General features: G+C 39.2%; 2 pseudogenes; both read right to left on the bottom strand.

The window, feature by feature from the left end:
- LOC131501384 (calmodulin-like) lies at positions 1-338 on the bottom strand (annotated as a pseudogene).
- Positions 339-14,639: 14,301 nt separating this feature from the next.
- Positions 14,640-15,844, bottom strand: LOC131501594 (E3 ubiquitin-protein ligase RING2-like; annotated as a pseudogene).
- Positions 15,845-16,740: the final 896 nt, after the last annotated feature.

Below are 16,740 nucleotides of genomic sequence, written 5' to 3'. Positions count from 1 at the left end.
TCACTTTGCTGACATCATTTATGCAAATTCTTCATAGTTTACTTGACTATCAATATTAATATCTGCTTCCCTGATCATTTCATCAACCTCCTCATCTGTTAACTTTTCTCCAAGGTGTTTTATCATGTGACATAATTCTATCACACTAACATAGCCATTGTCATTCCTATTAAACACAAGAATGCTTCTCTAACTTCTTTACTCTCTGTCCCTGTCTTTCATTTTTCTTGCCATCATTGTCAGAAAGTCCAGGAACTCAGTTGTACTATTTTCATTATCATTTGCTTCATTCATTCATCCTGAAACTTTGCTATGGAGTTTTGCCCAAGAGTCCTCATTACCGTTTCCAAACTTTTGATGTCCACCACTGTCCTTGTCAAATGGTGGAAAGCTGCTTTGAATTCTGCACTTGAATTCTGCAATCTGTTTTCCCTTCAGTTGCCAGCATTACTTGTCCTCAAGCGACAATCACACAAACGTTCAGCTTATTAGCTCCACTCACTGTCTGTAATACTCCTTCTTAATATTTATATTTATATATTTTTAAGGTAAAATTTATGTACAATAACATGCAAAAAAGCTTTTGTGTGCATTCATTGGGTTTTGATAGCTACTGTGGTGTATTTGATTGCACACCAATGAAAAAGAAAAAGTCATTTCTGACAGTCAGGAGCTAACTTTGCACTATTAGGCTTTGGTATTCTTTGGCTTTCTATTGCTGAGTCTGCTGTATGAAAATATACCATACTTGGTTCATCCATTCACCTGTTGAAGGACATTGGGTTGTTTCCGATCTTTGGCTATTAAGAATAAAGGTGGTATGAATAAAAAGACTTGTATAAGTCTTTTTGTGGACATATATTTTCATTTCTCTTCTGGAAAGTACCTAGGAGTGAAATTGTTGGGTCATATGGTAGATGATATTTAACTTTATGAGAAACTGCCACATTTTCCGAAGTGTTTCACAATTTTACATTTTCCATCAATGTATGATTGTTTCAGTTTCTCCACTTCCTTGCCAACAATTGTTTCAATTGCTAGACTTCCTTGTCATTGTTTTTCATGTTAGCCATTCTGGTGGGTAGGAAATGGTATCTCGTGGGTTTCATTTGAATTTCCTTTTTAGAAAACTTTACCCATCATATTAAATTAATGCTATGCATTTGAATCTTACTTATCTGGTATAGCTATATTTAATTTTATTATTATTATTTAAAGTATTTATTTATTTTGAGAGAGAGCACGTGAGTGGGGAGGGGCAGAGAGAGAGGGAGAGAGAATCCCAAGCAGGCTCCCTGCTGTCATCACAGAACCTGACATGGGGCCCAATCTCACAAACTGAGCTGAAATCAAGAGTCAGATGCTTAACCGACTGAGCCACCCAGGTGCCCCATATAATTATATTTAATTTAAAAATCTCCTTTGGTTTTACACCTGTATAAGCAGCTATAAGAATAGGTCGTTAACTTTTTAAAATTTTTAATTATTATTTTGAGAGAGAGGGAGTCGCAGAGAGAGAGACAGAGAGAGAATCCTAAGCAGGCTCCATGGTGTGAGCACACAGCCCAACGCCAGCCTTCAACCCACGAACCATGAGATCATGACTTGAGCCAAAATCAAAGAGTTCAACGCTTAACCAACTGAGCCCCCCCAGGCGCCCTAAGAATATGGCATTTATAAGGAAATAACTGCTCCAGAGTTTCATGTCTTGTCTTCTCTGAGTCGTTGGCAGAACAGAGCGATGTGTTGAGCAGTTCTAACATCTTTTCATTGATCACTTCTCTCTTCTCATCCCCAGGACTTGAAGCCGGGGAGAAGTTCTCTGGGTTTTATCTGAACTTAGTGCCTGTGACTGTTGTGGCATGGATGGATGTGGACAAGAGTGTGTGAGTGCACAGGTGTTAAGGGACTGTGTGCTGCTCATGTTCTGATTTTTGGCAACTTGACTCCGTACTTTGGGTCAGTCTATACAGTTACTTATGTCATTGTAATGACTTCACTTCTACCTGTGACATTTTTATCAAATGTGTGAATAAATACATAAATATTGGTACAAACAAGAATAAGGCATTTTATACCTAGTTTTCTATTTGTATATATTTAAGTAACATCATATTAAAAATAAAATAGGTCAACATTTGAGGGTCATAATTTTTCCTTTACAAGATGTCAGTGCATTTCTCAAGTTTGAACCACTAACGTAGCCCACACATCTCTGCTACTCTAGTCTCTGTTCAATTTTCAGTAAGTTAATTCAGCTATAGCTTTTTTTTCACCTACATTACAATTTGTTTTTAGTAACCTTATTTGGATTCAGGTGTTTCTTAAGCCTCCATTAAGATTTTGAAAAGTGTACTAGGCTTTTTTTCATAGATATCTTTCATTGTGTTAATGTTTACTGGTGTAATTCTTAGAAAGTAACTTTATCCTTCATATTATGAGTGTCACATTTGAATGTGTGACAAACTCAATATAGCTCTAAACGTTTCTTTACTAGCTCCTGAACATTTTGATAGTATTAATTTTGGGAGATATATATGGTTTTTAAAATATGGACTCGAGGCTTGATGAATAATAGGCTGAAATTTTTAAAATTTGTTTTTAAATTATAGTGTATATATAATAATATTACCAAGAGTTTGGAACACATGAGAAAAATATAAAGAATCACCCTTACTCTGGTATTCTAACACATCCATAACCATTTTGTATATTTATTTTCAGTGTTTTAATATTATATGTTTTTACATAGTTATACTGTAGGACACTTGTTGCTCCATAGGCTTGACAATGATGATTTGTTTTAAATGTTTATTTTATTTTATTTTGAGGGGGAAAGGGGCTGAGAGAGAGAGGGAGAGAGAGAATCTCAAGCAGGCTCCATGCTCAGCACAGAGCCCAAGGTGGGGCTTGATCATGACCTGAGCTGAAATCAAGAATCAGATAGCCAACCAACTGAGCCACCTGAGTGCCCCAACAGTGATAATTTTTTAAAATAATTTATTTTTTTTAAATTTACATCCAAGTTAGTTAGCATATAGTGCAACAATGATTTCAGGAGTAGATTCCCTAATGCCCCTTACCCATTTAGCCCATCCCCCCCCACAACCCCTCCAGTAATCCTCAGTTTGTTCTCCATATTTATGAGTCTCTTCTGTTTTGTCCCCCTCCCTGTTTTTATATTATTTTTGTTTCCCTTCCCTTATGTTCATCTGTTTTGTATCTTAAAGTCCTCATATAAGTGAAGTCATGATATTTGTCTTTCTCTGATTGACTAATTTTCGCTTAGCATAATACTCTCTAGTTCCATCCACGTAGTTGCAAGTGGCAAGAATTCATTCTTTTTGATTGCCGAGTAATATTCCACTGTGTGTGTGTGTGTGTGTGTGTGTGTGTGTGTGTATAAAGAAAATGTGATATATATATCCATCCATCAATGGACATTTGGGCTCTTTCCATACTTTGGCTATTGTCAATAGCGCTGCTATAAACATTGGGGTGCATGTGCCCCTTCGAAACAGCATACCTGTATCCCTTGGATAAATACCTAGTAGTGCCATTGCTGGGTCGTAGGGTAGTTGTGTTTTTAATTTTTTGAGGAACCTCCATACTGTTTTCCAGAATGGCTGCACCAGTCTGCATTCCCAACAACAGTGCAAAAGAGATCCTCTTTCTCCACATCCTCGCCAACATCTGTTGTTGCCTGAGTTGTTAATTTTAGCTATTCTGACAGGTGTGAGGTGGTATCTCATTGTGGTTTTGATTTATATTTCCCTGATGATGAGTGATGTGGAGCATTTTTTCATGTGTTGGTTGGCCATCTAGATGTCTTGTTTGGAGAAGTGTCTATTCATGTCTTTTGCCCATTTCTACACTGGATTATTTGTTTTTTGGGTGTTGAGTTTGATAATTTCTTTGTGGATTTTGGACAGTAACCCTTTATCTAATGTGTTGTTTGCAAACAGCTTCTCCCATTCCATCAGTTGCCTTTTAGTTTTGCAATGATAATTTTTAACGACACAATTTGTATAGTGAGTACCATTGTCATAATAATAGTAATAATAATAATAATAATAATAATAATAATGATAGCTGCAGCTAACAGGTACTGAGCTCTTACTAGGTCCCTGTAAATAGCATAGATTGTTTAATTCCCCACAACAACCGTCCTTTATTTTATTTAACCACTCTATCTCAAATTGCTTCCAAATTTTCACTGTCTTTGTGCATATGACCTTTCGTTAGGTTGAATTATCTCTGAAGTGAGATACATCCAGAAGTGAGTGAACCATAAAACATGAACATTCTTGTTGCCCTTGATACAAATTGCCAATATTTACCCCTAAGGACTTACATAAAATTTAAATGTCACAAAAAACACAAGAAAGTGTCCATTTCAATGCATCTTTGCCAGCATGAAGTATAATTTAGTAGGTTATTCTTTGTTTGACTATTTTTATTTTTTTTTTTTTTTTTTTTTTTTTTTTTTTTTTTTTTGGTTTTTGACTATTTTTAATAAACACTTCATCATTGGGGCGCCTGGGTGGCGCAGTCGGTTAAGCGTCCGACTTCAGCCAGGTCACGATCTCGCGGTCCGTGAGTTCGAGCCCCGCGTCGGGCTCTGGGCTGATGGCTCGGAGCCTGGAGCCCGTTTCCGATTCTGTGTCTCCCTCTCTCTCTGCCCCTCCCCCGTTCATGCTCTGTCTCTCTCTGTCCCAAAAATAAATAAAAAACGTTGAAAAAAAAAATTTAAAAAAAAATAAAAAAAAATAAAAAAAATAAACACTTCATCACTACTTTATTTTTACTTGCCAAAATTCAATATTTTTCCTTGCATTCATTCATCATCTCTATTTCTTTTCTAAATCATCTGTCCATATCCCCCCATTTATTTATAGTTGATGTATCTTTTGCCAGATTGATGGTTTATTCATTTATTTTTTAGAGACAGTGAGCATGCAAGAGAGCACAAACAGGGGAGGGGCAGAGGGAGAGGGAGAAAATCTTAAAAGATTTCTTATTTTCTTAAAAGAAAATCCACCAGGCCCAGGGTGGAGCCTGACACAGGGTTCAATCTCATGACTGTGAGCTCATGACCTGATCTGAAATCAAGAGTTGGATGCTTAACCAACTGACCCACCCAGGGGCCCCTGATGGTCTATTTATTTACTTAATTTTTTAAAATTATAAAAATAGTAAGTGGTTACTTTTGAAAGAAGATCTGAAAGTTTTCCTTCACTCCTTAGGTCCATATTCTTATTTACAGAATAACTGTTAACAATTTGGGGCATATTCTTCCAGATACAGACACATAAAGTAGATCTCACTTCATATTTTCACACTTTAATATGTCATGGACATCTATGCTGACACCTACTGATTCACCTTAATCTTTTTCATGGTCACATAATGTTTTATTTACAGATGTATCACCATTTACTAACCAAACCCTGTCGGCATTTAAGCTCCTCAAATTTGCTAGGAGCTCTTTACATAATTAAAAAGTAAACTTGTATTATATTTCCTGGTAACATTTTCCTCCCCACGTTTTTTCCATCAGCCTTTGGATTTTGGTAACTTTTTGCATACAATTTAAAACTATTAAGTGCTAATATTTGTCTGTTTACTCCCTCTTTTTTCTCAGGATGTCTTTTATTATTTTCAGCCAGCTCTGTCTTATGCTTCATAGTGAGACAAGATGTTATTGATGGGCAGTAACTCAGAACTGATCAAATAATAGTGCATGTATCAAGTGCTATGGGAAACTTGATGGAGAGAATCAAGTTATGGAGAAGTGAGAAAAAGCTCCACAGACAAGGTGGATTTTGAAAGGTCGGAAAGAGGTATGGAGGCAGAGAGGAAATGGAATGGAGGTGGAAGGAGCCAATCAGGAAGGAAAAACAGCCCTGGAAAGACATTTTGTTCAGGGTATGGTGTGTTAAGTGCAGCTGGAACGTTTTGGAAAGAGAGTAATGATAATAATCACAATAACATTAAGCACAATATTTCATTCATCCTCACAAAACCATAGGTAGGTGTCATAGTTATCCTCATTTTACAGATGAGGTGATTAAGACTTAGGGGTAATGAGTGATTTGCCCAAGTTCATATAGATATTAAAACTGAGTCAAATTTGGGGTCTGGTCCAACTTTAGAGCCTGCTGTGTTCATTAGCACAGGCACTGACTCTCTTATCAGCGAAGAAGGTAGACAGGCCAGGTGGAGGCAGCACTTGTATACAATGTTACGATTGGACTTTTTCTCAGAGACCACAGGGATCCACTAAAGATTTTGGAGTAACAGCCAAATCTGGTTTTTAGAAAGATAACTTTGGTGGCAGTATGACAATGGATTGGATGGGAAGAGAAAAATGAAGGAAGAAGAGAGGGAGAGAAAGAGGAAGGGAAAAAAATAGCTAGGGACTAGTTACTAAGATTTTAATAATTGCCGCACACTGGATTCAGCAATTTCAGTTGCAAGAGCCCAGATGATAACAGTGGAATTGAAAAGAGGGCACCCACAGATCCTTGAAAGGTACAATCAATGAGGTTTGTGATCACTGATTTGATATGGATGGAGAAAGAGTAAGAAGTCTTGATGAGAAAAAATAAATCTGTTTTGGGGTGCATGCAATGAGTCTATCTGGTGGGCTGTTATCTTGCAGGTGCATGGCATCTATCTGGACAAGACTAGAAGGCATCTGGAAATGAGTAAGGCGCTACAGAGATGGATTTGGAAGCAGATAGGGAGCAAGCAGTTGAAGCTTTGTCAGGGAATAGTAGAGCAAAATAGGGAGAATGGAATCCAGGAAGCTATCACCTTCACAAGTGGGCACTGAAGGAGATGCTGGACATGGGAAAACGAGGGGGCTGCAGACAGTACCCATCCTCTCACCCAGCATGCAGGAACCAGGGGTCCAGGGAGTCTGAGATGGTCTAGAGTGAGCTGACTAGGCTTGCCTATGAACTGCTATGTGTGTCACTGGGGCGGGGGGGGGGGGGGGGGGGAGGTGTTAATCAAAGATATTGTGTCATATGGAAGAAAAACATTGAATTCCAGGAGAATAAGGCCAAAAATAAAGGAAATCATCAGTAGTGACGGATGATTCAGAAAACCAGATTCAAAGCTTTCTAAAAATGTGGTAAAAAAAACACATGACATTAAATTTACCATCTTAACCACTTTTAAGTGTACAGTTCAGTAGTGTTAAATATATACTGATATCTAAAACTTCATCTTGCAAAGCTGAAACTGTATACCCATTAAAAACTAATTCCTCCTCCCACTTTCCCCGGCTGCTATCTTTGTATTTAGTGTTTCTATGATTTTTACTATTTTAGATACTTTATATAAATGGAGTCATAAAATATTTGTGCTTTTGTGACTGTCTTATTTCACTTAGCATATTGTTCTCAAGGTTCATCCAGGTTGTAGCATGTAAGGGAATTCCCTTGTTTTTTAAGCTGCATAATCTTCCATTGTAGGTATCTCTCTCTCTCTCTCTCTCTTTTTTTTTTTTTTTTTTTTTTTTTTTACTCATTTTTCTGTTGATGGACATTGGGGATATATACCCAGAAGTGGGGTTTCTAGGCCATATGGTTATTATTTTTTTTAATTTATTTATTTTTGAGGGGGGAGGAGCAGAGAGAGAAGGAGACTGAGGATATAAAGCTGGCTCTGTATGGACAGCAGAGAGTCTGACATGGGGCTTGAACTCATGACCACAAGGTCATGACCTGAGCCAAAGTTGGATGCTTAACCAACTGAGTCACCCAAGTGGCCCTAGTTATTCTTTTTCAAATTTTTTGGAGGAACCTCCATACTGCTTTTCATGATGGTTGCATCATTTTTCTCACTAGTGCACAAGGGCTCCAACTTCCCTGCATTCTTGCCAATACTTGTTATTTTCTATTATTTTCATCCTAATGTGTGTGAAGTGATATCTCATGGTAGTTCTGATCTGCAATTCTTTTATGATGAATTTTCATATGCTTGTTGGCCATCTGTATTTCTTCAAATGAGAAATAGAGAATAGAGAAATTGTATTCAAGTCCTTTGGCCCTTTTAATAATCAGGTTATTTTGTTTCTTTTAAAAAATTTTTTTTTCCAACGTTTTTAATTTATTTTTGGGACAGAGAGAGACAGAGCATGAATGGGGGAGGGGCAGAGAGAGAGGGAGACACAGAATCGGAAACAGGCTCCAGGCTCCGAGCCATGAGCCCAGAGCCTGACGCGGGGCTCGAACTCACGGACCGTGAGATCGTGACCTGGCTGAAGTCGGACGCTTAACCGACTGCGCCACCCAGGCGCCCCAGGTTATTTTGTTTCTATTGTTGAGTTTTAGAAGGTCCTTATACATTCTGGACATTATTCTTTTACCAGACACACGATTTGCAAACATTTTCTCCCATTCTGTAGGTTGCCTTTTCACTCTGTTCATTGTTTCCTTTGGTGCACAGAAGTTATTAAGTTTGACGGAGTCCCATTTGTTTTTGCTTTTGTTGCCTAAGCTCCTTCCATCCAGTGGCTCCACTCGTGTGGTCTTGTTCAAGAGGGCATCCTAAGTAGCAGGAGGGAGGGAAAAGAAAAAGGAGGAGGGAGGGGTATGTGCCATCTTTTGAGGAAGGTTGCCTGGTGTGTCCAAATCTCATTTGGCCTCATCTAGCTGCAAGAAAGACTTGGAAATATAGTATTTATCATGGGCAGCCATGTAAAATCTGAGTGAGTCTGATTATTACAGAACAGTGGTTCTCAACCACGGATGCACATTAGAAATAAGCAGGAGCTTTAAAAATCCCAGTGCCCGTGCTGCACCCCAGACCAAGTAACAGAATTGCTGGGGATAGGGTATAGGCATTGATAGTTTATGAAACTCCTTAGGAAGTTCCATTGTGCAGGCAAAGGTTGAGAACCTCTGCTTTGGAAGGTTTACCAAGGAGCCACCAGCAATGTTTGCCCAACATGGATTATAGCCCTCAGCCCAGTGGGGTTGGCTTGAGCCCCACTCAAGACTTAACAAATCTAAATCTGGACTTGGGAAGGATGGGGCTAGAGAACCTGAATTTGTAAATAAGTCTTTCAGGTTATGTTTGTACACAGAGAAGTTGGAGAACCGCTAGGTTTCCATGTTTACAAATCAGTTCAGAAAGCTGGCTGCTGTGGAACAGGCTCCTTCTGTTTCCTCTCCTGTTTGACATGTTTGGAAAGATAAACAAAGATATTTTCTCTTCTTGATTTATCTAGATGAGTACCTCCTTTTCTTTCAATCAACAAATATTCATTGAACATCTACTATATGCCAGGGACTATTCTAGTTGCTAGAGGTATATCAGTTAAAAAAAAAAAAGACACAAAGATTCATGTCTTCATGGAGCTCACATTATGGCGGAGGGATGACCAACAATAAATCTAGTAGATAGGTAAAGCATGTTAAAGTTGATAAGTATTTTGGAAAAAAAGAAAACCTAGGGTAAGTTAAGAGAATCATTAATGCTAGACAAAGTCATGGCTTCCCAAAGATGCCCATGTCCTAATGTCTGAGACCTGTGTATATATTACCTTAAATAGCAAAAGGCACTTTGTAGATATGATGAAGGATTTTATATGAGGAGTTTATCCTGGACTATCTGGGTCAACCCAATGTAATCAAGGGTCCTTTTAAGGGAAAGAGGGAGGGTAGGAGAGCCAGAGTTGGAGAAGGAGATGTGGCAATGGAAGCGGGGGTGAGGGAGATTTGAAAATGCCATGGTGCTGATTTTGAAGATGGAAAGGCCATGAGCCCAGGAATGCAGGAGGCTTCAGGAAGCTGGGAAAAGCAAGGAAATAGATTCTCTTTGGAGACTCCAGAAGGAATGCAGCCCTGCTGACACCTTGATTTTAGTCCTATAAGACTTAATTTGGATTTTTTACCTCCCGGATCTGTAAGATAATCAATTTGTGTTTTTTTAAGCAACTTTTTAATGGTAATTTGTTACAGCAGCAATTGGAAATTAATAGTGGGAATGAGCACAGAAAGTAATAGAAAATAGAATGGGTTAACCTTACTAAAGTGAACATAAAGCAATGGCTTGCAGGAGGTGAAGGAGCCAGCCAGGGAACTGAGGGAAGAACATTTCAGGCAGAAGGAACAAAGTAAAGGCCCTAAGAGCTGTCAGGTGTGTCTGAGGCTCAGGAAGGTGGCCAACGGAGCAGAGAGAGTGAGGGAGAAGTAGGGAAGAAGTCTAGAGGGTTGACGAGCAGGGATCAGTGCAGATCATGTGAGCCCTTGGAGGTCAATGCCAGGACTTTGGCTTTTACTTTCAGATGGAAATCCCAAGAGGGTTCTGAGCAGAGAAGTGACACAATCTGTCTCCTGATTTAAAAGGATCCTCTGACTGCCGAGTTGAAAAGAGACTGCAGGAAGATTTGGGTAGAAGCAGGGAGACCATAGCAATATCCGGGTGGGACATGATAGTGGTTCCGACCAAGGTCAGAGAAGTGGTCAGATCCCGGATAACTTTTTAAGATCAACAGGATTTCCTTCCTAACAGACTGGATGTGGAGTGTGAAGTAAGATGAGGTCAAGGTTGAGTTTTAGTCTTGTGAAATTCTTAAATGATTTTTGAAAATAATACTGTCTTTCCCAACCTACCAACTACAGGAAGCTAGATTAAAGAAATCTCAAGTCAGACCAGTCCCTTTTCAGCTAAGCAGCCCTTGCAACACCACAGCCACTCAGTCGGATTTGTGAGGCTAAGACTTAGGAGACTCCCACGTAGTTGATTTAACCAATTATATCTCATCATTCTTGATAATCTTATATATATGTGGTACGGGGGATTCTTTGAACAGCTTATAACATCTCATTGCTTCTCTCATTAATTTTTCCCTCATCAGTTCTGGTTAATGAGGAAATGAAATTAAGTTGTTTGCATGCTTTATCCAAGATTTGTGTCATACGGGCTAAATCAAATCAAGTCTTGAGCAAATGTGAAATTACAGCTTCTTTAGCATGGAACATTCTAGGTATCATTATTGAAGAAGATGTCATTTAAAAAATAGTCTTTAATAAACAGCTGCTATTGTTTCACACTACTTGCTATTTAGGCGCTGTGAATTGTTTTCACGAGAAGGCACAGAAGGAAAGTAGACTACTGGCTTTTGTAATGGATTTAGCATTCATAATTTGACTCTGCAACGACTGCCTTCCAGAGTTGTAATTTTACAAGTGAAGTTTCAGAAGCCACTTAGCTAGTGACTTAGCTAACTAGCCACCCAGCATTACATCTCAGTGGTCTTTTGTTTTTCCCTACTCCTCTTAAAACTGGGTCACAAACAATAAAAACTTGCTCTGCTTTTTAACAACAGCTTTACTGAGCTATAATTCACATGCCATGCAATCCACTTATTTAAAGTGTCCAATTCAGTGGTTTTTAGAATATCCAGAGTTGTACATCCTTCGCCACAATCAATTTTTACCTACGATCTTACCCTATGAAGAAACCTGCCGTCCCTTTCCTCCTATTTTTCCCATTCCTCTGTGCTGTGCTTTAGGCTAACTTACTTTCTAACTAACTTACTTTTTGTCTCTATAGATCTGCCTAATCTGGACATTCCAAGTGAATGAAATTGTACAATATGTGGTCTTTTGTGATCGGCTTCCTTCACTAGGCATAGCATTTTCAGGGTTCATCCATGTTGCGCCATATACCAGTATTTCTTTTCTTTTATAGCTGAATAATAGTCCGTTGTATGGATAGACCACATTTTGTTTATTCGCTTATCATTGATGGACATTTGATTTATTTCCACCTTTGGTCTACTATGCAAAACGCTGCTATGAACATTCATGTGCAAATTTTTGTGTGGACATATGTTTTTATTTCTCTTGGGTATAACCTAGGAATGAAACTGTTGCATCATGTGGCAACCGTATATTTAACCTTAGGAAAAAAATGTCAGACTGTTTTCCAGAGTGGTTGCACCATTCTGTATCCCCACCAGCAACGTATCAGGGTTCCAATTCCTCCACTTCTTCACCAACATTTGTTATTGTCTCTTTTGTCATAGTAATCCTAGTGGTGTCAAGTGGTATTTCTTTTTTTTTTTCTCAGTTGATCACAATGGGAATTTAGTTATTTAATGCATCCACTAATCTAATGTCACCAATAAAATCTAAGCAGCTGTATCACAAAACTGGGTTATATTCAGTGGACATGCATTAATAATCTGTACAACTTAAGGGGCGCCTGGGTGGCTCAGTCAGTTAAGCGGTCAACTTCAGCTCAGGTCATGATCTCATGGGTTGTGAGTTTAAGCTCCGTGTCGGGATCTGTGTGGACAGTCTCAGGGCCTGGAGGCTGCTTGGGATTCTGTGTCTCCCTGTCTCCCTCTCTCTCTGCCCCTCCCCACCTCAGGCTCTGTCTCTCTCAAAAAAGTAAATAAGTATTAAAAAATTAAAAAATAATAATCCATGGGGCGCCTGGGTGACTCAGTCGGTTAAGCGGCCGACTTCGGCTCAGGTCATGATCTCGCGGTCCGTGAGTTCGAGCCCCACGTCGGGCTCTGTGCTGACAGCTCAGAGCCTGGAGCCCGTTTCCGATTCTGTGTCTCCCTCTCTCTGACCCTCCCCTGTTCATGCTCTGTCTCTCCCTGTCTCAAAAATAAATAAAACGTTAAAAAATAATAATAATAATAATAATCCATATAGTTTAACATTACACCAGAAAAGGAATTGAATACAAAAATTTCCCTTGATTTTTGGTGGTCACCAAATTTCATGGCACAGGTTACCAATAAAACTGTAAAAACAGATTTTAAATATTTTCAATAATACGTTAAAAAAATTAATGAACCAGTAAGTTTTCATATTGGGCTGAAGACTTAAAACATGAAGCTGGCCCCAATCTGTCAAAAATGACAAATAAATATTTACAATGACTAAATATGTTATTTAAATGCAATGATACTGGAGGACTACTAACTTCTGGCGAAAAAACAAAAACAAAACAAAAAAACCCTTTGGGGTTAATTTCTCAATGCAAACAAGTCTTCATAAATACTGTGATAATATAAACTTGGAAACATACCTGGAATCAGGACAATGATGAAAAAATAACACACAGGCAATCTTATTTCTGATCTGTCTTCATAAAGCCAAATGCCCAACACTGTCCTTCAATATAAAACTAAATTAAGAAAAGGAGAATGACTTTACCCAACTTGCTGACATTCTTCCAGAGAATTATCTTTCACTAGGGCAAATCTCAAGCCCCATTAACCTGCCTCTCTGGAGTGTGATTAGCACAGCACCAAATTTATAAACTGACAGGACCACCCAAAATGCTGAATATGCTTTTCAAACAGAAACAAACTATTTTTTTTTCCAATTGTTAGTTCCATGTGCCACATTATTCTTGAAACTTACATGGTTACCAATAAGAAAAGAATAAGGGAAACTTTGAACATATCTTCTCATTAAAGAATAAAGTGCAGGGCACCTGGGTGGCTCAGTCAGTTGGGCAGCCAACTTGGGCTCAGGTCATGATCTCATGGTCTGTGGGTTCGAGCCCTGCGTCAGGCTCTGCTGGCAGCTCGGAGCCTAGAGCCTTCTGATTCTGTGTCTCCCTCTCTCTCTGCCCCTCCCCTGCTTGCTGTCTCTCTCTCTCTCTCTCTCAAATAATAAACATTAAAAAAAAAAAAAAGGATGAAGTGCAAAATATCTCCATATCTCTGGTATTTTAATAGGAGAAAGCATCAAATACATATAATAAAAGGACTGAAGTAACAAAAAAGCTAATACAAAAAAAGTCCTCTTTAAATCTACACTTGAAGACTACATAAGACCAATTTAATTTTCCTTTCTTCCGTGAAATCTGTAAATGAACCAAGTTGTCATAGAACTTGACATTTTGTTTGTTTCTCTTCCCCAAGATCAGAAATTCCAAAATTAGAAAGAAAAAATGGAAAAAAATAACACTGCATGGCAAATAGACACTAAGTTCATAAAGAACCTTTTTAAAAAATGAGATATTATGAAAGAAAATACCATGAAAATAATAATCGTATGAAATTGTTTTTTAGGCACAGTGAATTAAAAAAAAATTTAATGTTTATATTTGAGAGACAGAGAGAGACAGCATGAGCAGGAGAGGGGCAGAGAGAGAGAGGGAGACCCAGAATATGAAGCAGGTTCCAGGTTCTGAGCTGTCAGCACAGAGCCCGACGCCAGACTCAAACTCACAAGCCACCGTGAGATCATGACCTGAGCGGAAGTTGAACGCTCAACCGACAGCCACCCAGGCACCCCTAGGCACAGTGAATTTGAGCCTTGGTCTTCGTGAAGACACTACAGCTTATATAGGAAACTATAAATATATAAGACTCTAGGGAAAAAAGTCAAAATACATATTACTTAACATTCTGTAAGCCTAAGAAAAATCTTGAGGGGAGGGAAAAGGATAGCCAACTGAATCATCACTTAAGGCACAGAACTGTGGGGGCACCTGGCTGGCTCAGTCAATAGATCATGTTACTCTTGATCTCAGGGTTGTGAGTTCAAGCCCCACGTTGGGTGTAGAGATTACTTAAAATATTTTAAAAAAGAAAAGAATACAGAACTATGAAAAATTTCTGGGTCAGAAGGGTGTTCCAGATGAAATCAGAGTTTGTGAAAACATACAACTTGTAAAAGCTCCTTTGTGGGTGCATAATAAAGTCCCATGTGTTTGTTCTCTTTCCAGTATTATTCATTGACCAATTCCAAAGAAAAAGAGCCATTTGATACAGTGAACTGCCCGCTGGCTGTTGCTATGTAAATGGTCTACTGCTTCTCACTGGCTGTATCAAGGGTCGCCTGCTTTGATTCTCCTTTGTTTTCAAGTTCTTCCAAAGCTAACCTTTCAGCCAGAGACTTGGATTAAGTGATCAACAGTGGCATCACCTGAAGTTTTTAGGTATCTTCTCTGTGCACTATTATCTTTCTCCATTAGTGTGGGGGGAGTCCTGAATACTTACTCAATTTCACTGGCACCATCCACTACTGGATCAATTGCCACTGTTGCACTGCTCTTATCAAGCTCAAGCTGGGAATCATCAGATGTTTTGGTCTGTTTGGTACTAGGTCCTGCTTCCTGATTACTGTGTGCAGAAGCATTGCTACAGTGAAGAACTGTCACCAGTGTCTTCTCCACTACTATCTTCAATCTGTTGTTTCTTGCCTCTCTGTAGTCTGTTCCTGGCCTGTATCTTCCGTCCTTCCTCAGTGTTGTGACTGAGTGCCTGCTGATTATTGCTTGTTGATCCCGGCTAATACTCTCTCTTGATGAACTTCACACTCATCACAACTTGGATAACTTTTGCTGATGAGTGCATCAAAGTTTGAGGCTGGTCTTAGTGATTTTTTAGAAACTAGCCTTTTCCTACAGGTAGGACATTCTTTATCGCCACTTCCGAGGGCTGTGGTAATGCAGTCTGCACAAACCTATGTAAACACTCCTTTGCTCTTCATGGTGTTCTTCAAAATATCCAAACAAATTGGACACATTAGTTCTTTGTGTAGACTTGGAAGTGAAACCACAATGTCCAAGTCATCCGTTATTGCCTCCTGAGGTGTTGGTTGTAATTCCTATAAGCTGAGTTCCCATTTTGCTTACTGGTTGAATTCCATTTGTCTGCACAGCCTGAGAGGTCTCGGCTCCTGCCTCAGCCCTGGACTCGCTGGCTGTGGCCAGACCCAGACTCATGTACGAGCCGTACAATATGAGAACGTATTTCTTAATGAAAAATGGCCTGAAATGAAAGTCAGTGGTAGATCTGGTGACTGAAATCTAGGAAAAGCTAAGAGGCATCTCATCATTTTTTAGCCAGAAGACTATTTTATAACTGACTTTCGAATCCTGAATATATAGGGATCATTAAGAGCCTGAAGGATGACTTAAAATTTTCAACTGAACTACACTAACATGATATTCATGAACCTGGGGGTGGGGGTGTGTGTGAAGGCCTCAGGACTGGACCCTGTGAATGCCAAGAATCTACTCTAGGTCTGAATCCCAAATTTGCCTTGTCACAGAGGCAGTACTCTAAAAAATCTTGCTGTTAACTATCACCTTGCTTCAGTGGCAGGGTAATCCTTGAGCTATTCATTTGTGCTTTAGTCTCACTGCCATAGGAGACTCAAACAAAGGTGAGATATTTTTACATTCTTTGCTTCTCTATCCAAGTAGCCTCTGTGTTCTGAGTTTGGGCTCCCCATCCTTAGAGAGTTCCTGATGGCTTTTATGTTGCAAAGCTGGGGAAAGAGAGAGTGCAGGTAGGGTTGCCAGATAACATATGGGATGCTCAGTTAAATTTGTATTTCAGATAAACTAGTAATAATTCTTTAGTCTAAGTACACCCCCCCCCAATTATTTGTTATCTGACATACAGATTTAGCTACACATTCTATATTTATGTTTGCTCAATTTGACAACGCAAGTGGAGAATAAAATTTATAGCTCCAGGAGCCCTTACCCAGGAGCCATAAGGCTTTTGTCTGGGGGAGTACAAATCAGTTCAAGAGACTGCATTGAGGGTGCGGGAAGTGGAATGGTAAACTCAAGATTTGGAGTATTGGGGATGGCCTCTAGGGTTGGATTCATTTAGGGTCTGGGACCTGTGCTTTAATGCCACGTGATTCCAGAGAGAGTCCAGCCTGCCCAGAGAGCTGGCAGTGGGCATGGGTGTTGTGGAAGCTAAAGAGTTTAGTGGCTGGGGAGCCA

This window comes from Neofelis nebulosa, chromosome 18, assembly GCF_028018385.1.
Source record: "Neofelis nebulosa isolate mNeoNeb1 chromosome 18, mNeoNeb1.pri, whole genome shotgun sequence".
Lineage (NCBI taxonomy): Eukaryota > Metazoa > Chordata > Mammalia > Carnivora > Felidae > Neofelis > Neofelis nebulosa.
The sequence above is the reverse complement of the archived record's forward strand: the minus strand, read 5'-3'. Positions and strand labels throughout refer to the sequence as shown.